The sequence below is a fragment of the Apus apus genome, chromosome 29 (assembly GCF_020740795.1).
Source record: "Apus apus isolate bApuApu2 chromosome 29, bApuApu2.pri.cur, whole genome shotgun sequence".
NCBI classification, from domain to species: Eukaryota; Metazoa; Chordata; class Aves; order Apodiformes; family Apodidae; genus Apus; species Apus apus.
The window spans coordinates 73972-80031 of NC_067310.1; the positions used below are offsets into that span (position 1 = coordinate 73972).

At 55.5% G+C, this 6060-nt stretch overlaps 1 protein-coding gene and 1 long non-coding RNA gene across 2 annotated transcripts in view; one reads left to right on the top strand and one right to left on the bottom strand.

Annotated features, from left to right (window-relative positions):
- The window catches only part of BRD4 (bromodomain containing 4), a 72946-nt gene extending 67075 nt beyond the window's left edge, over positions 1-5871 (bottom strand). Inside the window, 1 exon segment of the mRNA XM_051641578.1 lies at positions 5710-5871. The gene's annotated coding sequence lies outside the window, so the exon portion shown is untranslated.
- LOC127395136 (uncharacterized) overlaps positions 1-6060 on the top strand; it is a 90455-nt gene that overhangs the window by 46736 nt on the left and 37659 nt on the right. The window lies entirely within an intron of this gene.

Below are 6060 nucleotides of genomic sequence, written 5' to 3' on the forward strand. Positions count from 1 at the left end.
GCTTTTTTTAAGTGTGCTGCTCAGCCCAGAAGACAAAAAACCTGACCCATACATCTCAAATTTGAGCTTCATTCCACACCCATTCACATAAAACACAAACAGCTTCATTAGCTGCTCTGCAGCCCCTGGCCCAATCAGCCATTGGCCCTAACGAGGAGCCACAACTTGACACTTTTTTCATCAAGGCCACCAAGTTTCCTCAGCCAAGGCCACCAAGTTTACAAGTCTGAGGAAAGCAGATTTGCCCTGACAATTTCCTCCCAGAGCTCCCACCACACCAAGCTCAGACACATTCCAATGACTCACTCACTCTGCCACATGACGGTATCTTTTTGATGACCCCAAGACATTCTGCACACCAGACACCTCCAGATCTAGGAGGAAAGCCCCCCAAAAATTCTACTTAGAGATTTGCTGAAATCTCAGGTGAAACCCAGAAGAATCTGGCAGCACATCCAGCCATTCTCGATTATGGAAAAAGGCAAAATAACGTGCAAGGAGGAACCAGAGACGCTTTTCAGGACACTCCCACCCCACTCAGCAGCTGTCTAACATGGTCCAGGCTCTCAGACCCCTTTGCTTCCCACCCCCCAACATCAGGTTTTGGGGTATTTTGTCTTAAAAACATTATTTTTTTTTTCCCCTTACAGGTTTTGTATTATCCTTACAGCTGCACTAGGAGCTTGCAAAGCCTAATTAGGCCTGAAATACATTATAATAACAACTTAATTGAACAAAAAGCGGCACTGGGGCTAAATCCTGACTGAGGCCACAAAACCCACCAACCCTCTGCTTCCTCCCTTCCCTAAATTGGGAATCTTCCCTGGGAAAGCAACAAACCAACATGAAATCCCTCAGATTTCAAACTCACTGGTGATTTCCAATTTCCAGGCTGTTTCTAACAGAGTTTTTGGTTTCAGGATGTTTGCCCAAGTCCTGTTTTTGGGTTGTTTTATGGGTTTTTTTCAGGCTGTTTTATGTTCCTCTGGATTTGTGCCACCTCCCTCCTCCTCCGGACTACTCCGAGCTGTTTGGAAAAGTTATAATTAGTAACTCTGCTCCTGCTTGGAGTGGTGACACAGACACGAGCCGTTAGCCAAGGGACAAAATTCCCCCTCCTGAAAACACAAGGAACAGGAATGAAATTGTTTCTTGCCATTAAAAGAGGGATTAAAAATAAAACCAGGAGGTAAATTTTGCTGCTCCAACACATGCTGGCACTTCCCAAGTACTTTGGTCTCAAAAATTTTGGATAAAAGCTCCTCGTTTTCCTCCAGTTTCCAACATGCAGCATCAAGTTTGTAATGAAGAGGCTCCAAAATAGCACAGAAAGATGAAATGAGCCTAAAAGGATGCTTTGGGTCTCCGTGGGTTTGGATTGTCCTCCCCAGCACCCAGGTGGGAATTTCAGTCCCACTTTGAGGTATTCCACATGTAAACGCCTTTGCCTCGATGTCTGATGGGATCTCTGGATCCATATGGAAAACATCTTGTCCAGATGGAGTTTTCCCCAGGCAGCAGCATCCAGTGTAAGGCAGGAGATGGGAATTCAGACACCCCAAGTTTGCAGCTCACCAAACAGACTCTTCATCCTTTTGGTGGAAGCAGAGTGAAGCACAACCCTTTGGAGTTGGAATCGGAGTCAGGGTCCGCTGAGCACTCATTCCAAACTCAAACCAGGAGTTTTTCTCATCAACCAGCCCCAAAATGTCCCAGCTCGCTTGACAGGAGCTCCAGCAGCACCAGCAATGGTGATAAACCCTTCACCCTTCCACAGAGCTGATCCCACAGGCACAAATTCACCCATGTTGGTACAGCAGAATCCCAGGACTTTTTCCATCGCTGTGAATTATCTGTTGTTGGTTCTGGAAGTTTTAGAGCAAGATGATGGCTCCTCTGTGGCTTGTAAACAATCAGGTCTGCTTAATCCGGGCCAAGGAAAGTGATTTGGATGTTGTGCTGTGAAATATCCAAGAGGAACCAGCTTGGGAGCAGCCAGGGGACTCACCCTGGAGAGAAAGGTGGATTGGGAGCCCTGGGGAGCTCTGGGCTGGGATTCCCTGGCTCTGTGGGCAGCTTCCCCGTTCACATCCTCTCTGCAGAGCCGCTCTTTGAAACCCACTAATCCCAGCCCCAAGCCCCAGTGAGGCTGCCAAGAGTGTCAAAAGCTTCAGGGTTTGGATGGCAGAGAGCTTTAAAACACCCACTATCCAGTGACACTCCCAAACTCCCCCCACACTCCCTCGCAAGCTCACGGACACTTTGTTTTCCTGCTTTTCATGGCAAGAAAGCTCAAAAATCAGATTAAACCCTGGACTGCAACCCGTCCTTGGGCACTATCTGGGACAGATTCCTCCCCCACTCACTGCTTTGGCCAAAGCTGGACACGATTCCTCCCCAAATTCCAGGTGGAGGGGGCATGGGATGAGTCTGGAGGTGACACAAACCCCTCCTAACAGCTCCCACTGCTTGTTTTTCCTTCCCTGCACACATTAACATCCCTTATCTGCCACTTCCTAGGGGGAATATGGGTTTGCAGACCCCCCCAAAGTCAATCCCCCTGCCCCTACCTCCCCCCCCGCCATGAGATGCCATCCTGTTCTTGTGCTCCTTCTGTATTTAGGAAGGCAACGACCCAGCTGCCTTCACAAGGAGGAAATATAATTTCACACACCACCCCCCTCACTACCAAGGGCTGGGATGAGCCTTTATCGCCCCATTCAACATCAGACCCCAGGAACACTGACACTAAGGACCATCACTGCCCCAAATCCCCCCTGTTTCAGCCCATTTTCACAGGGAGAGCTGTGTCCGGGCTCCTCCTCCTCAGAGCCCTTGGGATTCTGCGTGGGGTTAAGGTGAAATATCTTCCTGCAAACAAATGGTTCACATTCCTGAACCGGCTCCAAGCACCGGTTGCCAGTAGATCATTACCCGACTATAAAGTTTACTTGGGAGAAACTGTTCCAAAACATCACAAAATCGTAGTGGGGGATGTTTGGTTACATACACTTGGTTACAGCTCCTCTTGACTGACCCATGGAAGACCAAAAATAACCAAAAAAAAGAGTAATTAGAAGCAGGGGAACAACCAGGTGAGATAATTCCTCCCTGCACTGGTCTCCAACCAAGGCACAGTTCTGGTTTCCTCTAAAAAGAAACGGGATTCACACTGACACCAGCTTTGCTGCCGGCAGTAATTGAGCTAATTGCTGGTCACCTCCCCTGAAGTCACATTCAGGGAACCATCAGATAATACAACAACAACAGTTATTCAGCTTTCAGGAATTAATGCAGTTGGAGGCAAATAAAGCAATCAGGAAAGTCACATTTTGCTGCTTTTAAAGAGGAATCCTGTCCTGGGCCAAGGGGCAAAGATTATTGGGAACCACGAGCCTGGCAGGTGGGTCGTGTGTGTGTCCCCCCCCATCCTGTTTATTTACAGTTCCTATCATGGTTCCTCAAGTTCAGGGGTGGAGAATTCAAATATTTTCTTTTACCTCGTGTTTTATAACACAAAGTGGCCCTCACCTGACACCAAACAGGGCTGAGGGCAGCCTGCAACCCACACGGCCTTACCCTGAACCGTGGAACTCGCCAGGATGGAAATTCCATTTCCATTCATCTCTGCAAACACTTTTATTAGCAAAATAAAAAGATGAAGTGCTCGAGCAACAGAATTTCAGCCACCTCTTAAATGTTTACAAGGTTGAAACACTCAGTATTTTGCTTGCTCAAAGGTGTTTTTTATTTTCTTGCCTAAAATGAGCTAAACTTTGCCAGAAGAAGATTTAACACAACATTTCAGCTTAACCTGAAGTTGCTGCAAACCCAAACCCCTGTAAAACTGAAACGAGTGATTTAAGTTCCTCAAACCACCCCAAAACTTTCACGGATGATGCAGATATGGAAACCATAAAATCACCTGGCACCACAGATTCGTTACTGACTTAAATTACCAGCTTAATTCTTTACATGATAACATCCCTAGGAGCAACGGTGCTGCCTGGATTTATTCTCAAGCCTGCCCTGGGAACTGGTTTTCATGGAGTATGTTTCCCAAAATTACGGGGCTTTAAAGTGTTTTTGTGGGAAAACTTCTGCCAAAAAGAGCAGGGAAACTTCAACGTTGTCCAGAGTGAAAACTATGGAGTTTTAAGTTTTGAAAAGCATCGGTGAAAATAAAAAGCAGCTGAGGAAAACACCAGGGAAGCAGTGAGAGGGATACGGGTGAGCTCATTGATAAAGGTGGGATAAGGATGTGTTTATTAACGAAGGGGAGAGCAGCCCGAGTTTATAACGACCAGACTTTTACTCCGGGTTGTTAATTACATGAGTAAAGCCGTATCTCTCCCGGCCAGCATGCATTCCAAGGGAGCAGGAGCACTCTCTGCTTTCACGCCAGCGGCTAATTACTGCATCAAACGAGGAGCCGAGCGGCCGTGTCAACACCCCGCGGGCGCGGAGGGACCCGGCCCCTCCGGCATTCCACCCACAGGACCCACCAAGAAAGAGCAGTCGCTCCCCAGCCGGCTCCCAGGTTTCCCCCTTTCCAACCCAAATCGGTGCCCAAAAACACAGGCGAGCGGCTCAAGATTCTCCTCCCTCTCAGAGCTGAGCCCTCCAGGATTCTTATTTCCAAACTGTCCGCAAGAGTCGAAAACAACAGTGGGGAAAAAAGCCTGAAAACTTAGCTTGAAAATTTAAACCAACCCACCAGCCGTGCGAGTTAAGACCAGGCGAGAAAAGCACCCCACGGAAAGTTTAAAAGTGGCTCAGGAGGCGACTGAACGAGCAGGGAGAGCGAGGCGGAGCGGGGGTTACGAGGGAGCTGCGGGGAGCGGCGGGCGGGCGGCCCGGGAGCCGCGGGCGGCCCGGGAAGGCAGCGCCGCCCGCCGAGGGCGCAGGGCGGGCGGGCAGGGCACCGGCCGCTCCCGCCGCGCCGGCTCCGATCGCCCTTCGCTGTCCATCCCCCACCTCAGCCCCGCCAGCGGCCGCCAGGCCCGGCTGCAGGGCCAGGGCGGGGGCGGGCGGCCTAGGCCTAACGGCGCGGCGGGAGCTCCCCCCTCGCCGAGCCCGCTCCGCTCCGGCCCGGCCCGGCGCGGCTCCCCCGGGGAAGGGACGAGGCGGGGGAAGGCGGCGGCGGCGTCACTCACCGCGGGCCGCGGGGCCGGGCCCGGCCGCTGCCTCCGCGCAGGAGCCGCCGCTTCCTCCTCCCGTCCGCGACAAAATGGCGGCGGCAGGAAGTGCCCCGCGCCGCCCCGCCCCGCCGCACGCACCCTGCGCACCGGCCCGCGAGCGGCGCAACGCGCCCCGCGCCGCGCCCCGCGCCGGGGACGGCGCCTCCCGCCGCCCCGCGGGCCCGGCGGGCTGCCCACCGCCCCGCGCCGGCCGCGGGGCCCCCGGCCCCGTCCAACAGCCCGGCCGGCGGCTGCGCAAAGTGCGGAGAGCGCGGCCCCCCCCCCCCGCGCCCTCCCGCCGCGGCCCACGCAGCCGGCGCGTGACCGCCCCGCCCGCCGCCCCCCGCGCCTCCCGCCGCAGCGGCCTCACCCCCGGGCGGGCTCCGCGCCGCAGCTCGCGCAGGCCTCCCTGACGCAGCGGCCGCATTACGCAATGCGGGTTACGCCGGCGGGGCGACGTAGGAGGCGGCGGTGAATCCCGGCACCCCCCCCCGGCAACGCCCCGCCCGCCCCGCGGCCCGGCTCTTACCTCCGGCGGCAGCGGGAGGGGGCCGGGCCGGGCGAGCCGCCCTCCCGCCGGGGCCGGTCCCGCGGGGCCCCCGAAGGCCGTGGGGGGGGGATCAGCGGGAGGCGGGGGAGGAGAAGGAGGGAAGGGGAGAAGGGGAAGGGGGAGGCGGCGGCGCGGGGGGGGGGGGGGGGGGGGGGCGACGGGCACCGAGGGCAGCGGGTCCGGCAGCGGCGCCGCACTGACCTCACCGCGCTGCGCCTGACGTCACGGCGCAGGCCCCGCCCCCCGCCGGGCACCCCGGGCCCCGCCCCCCGGGCCCCGCCCTGGCGCCCCGCGTCGTGACGTCACCGGAGCAGGGCGGGAAGGCGCGGA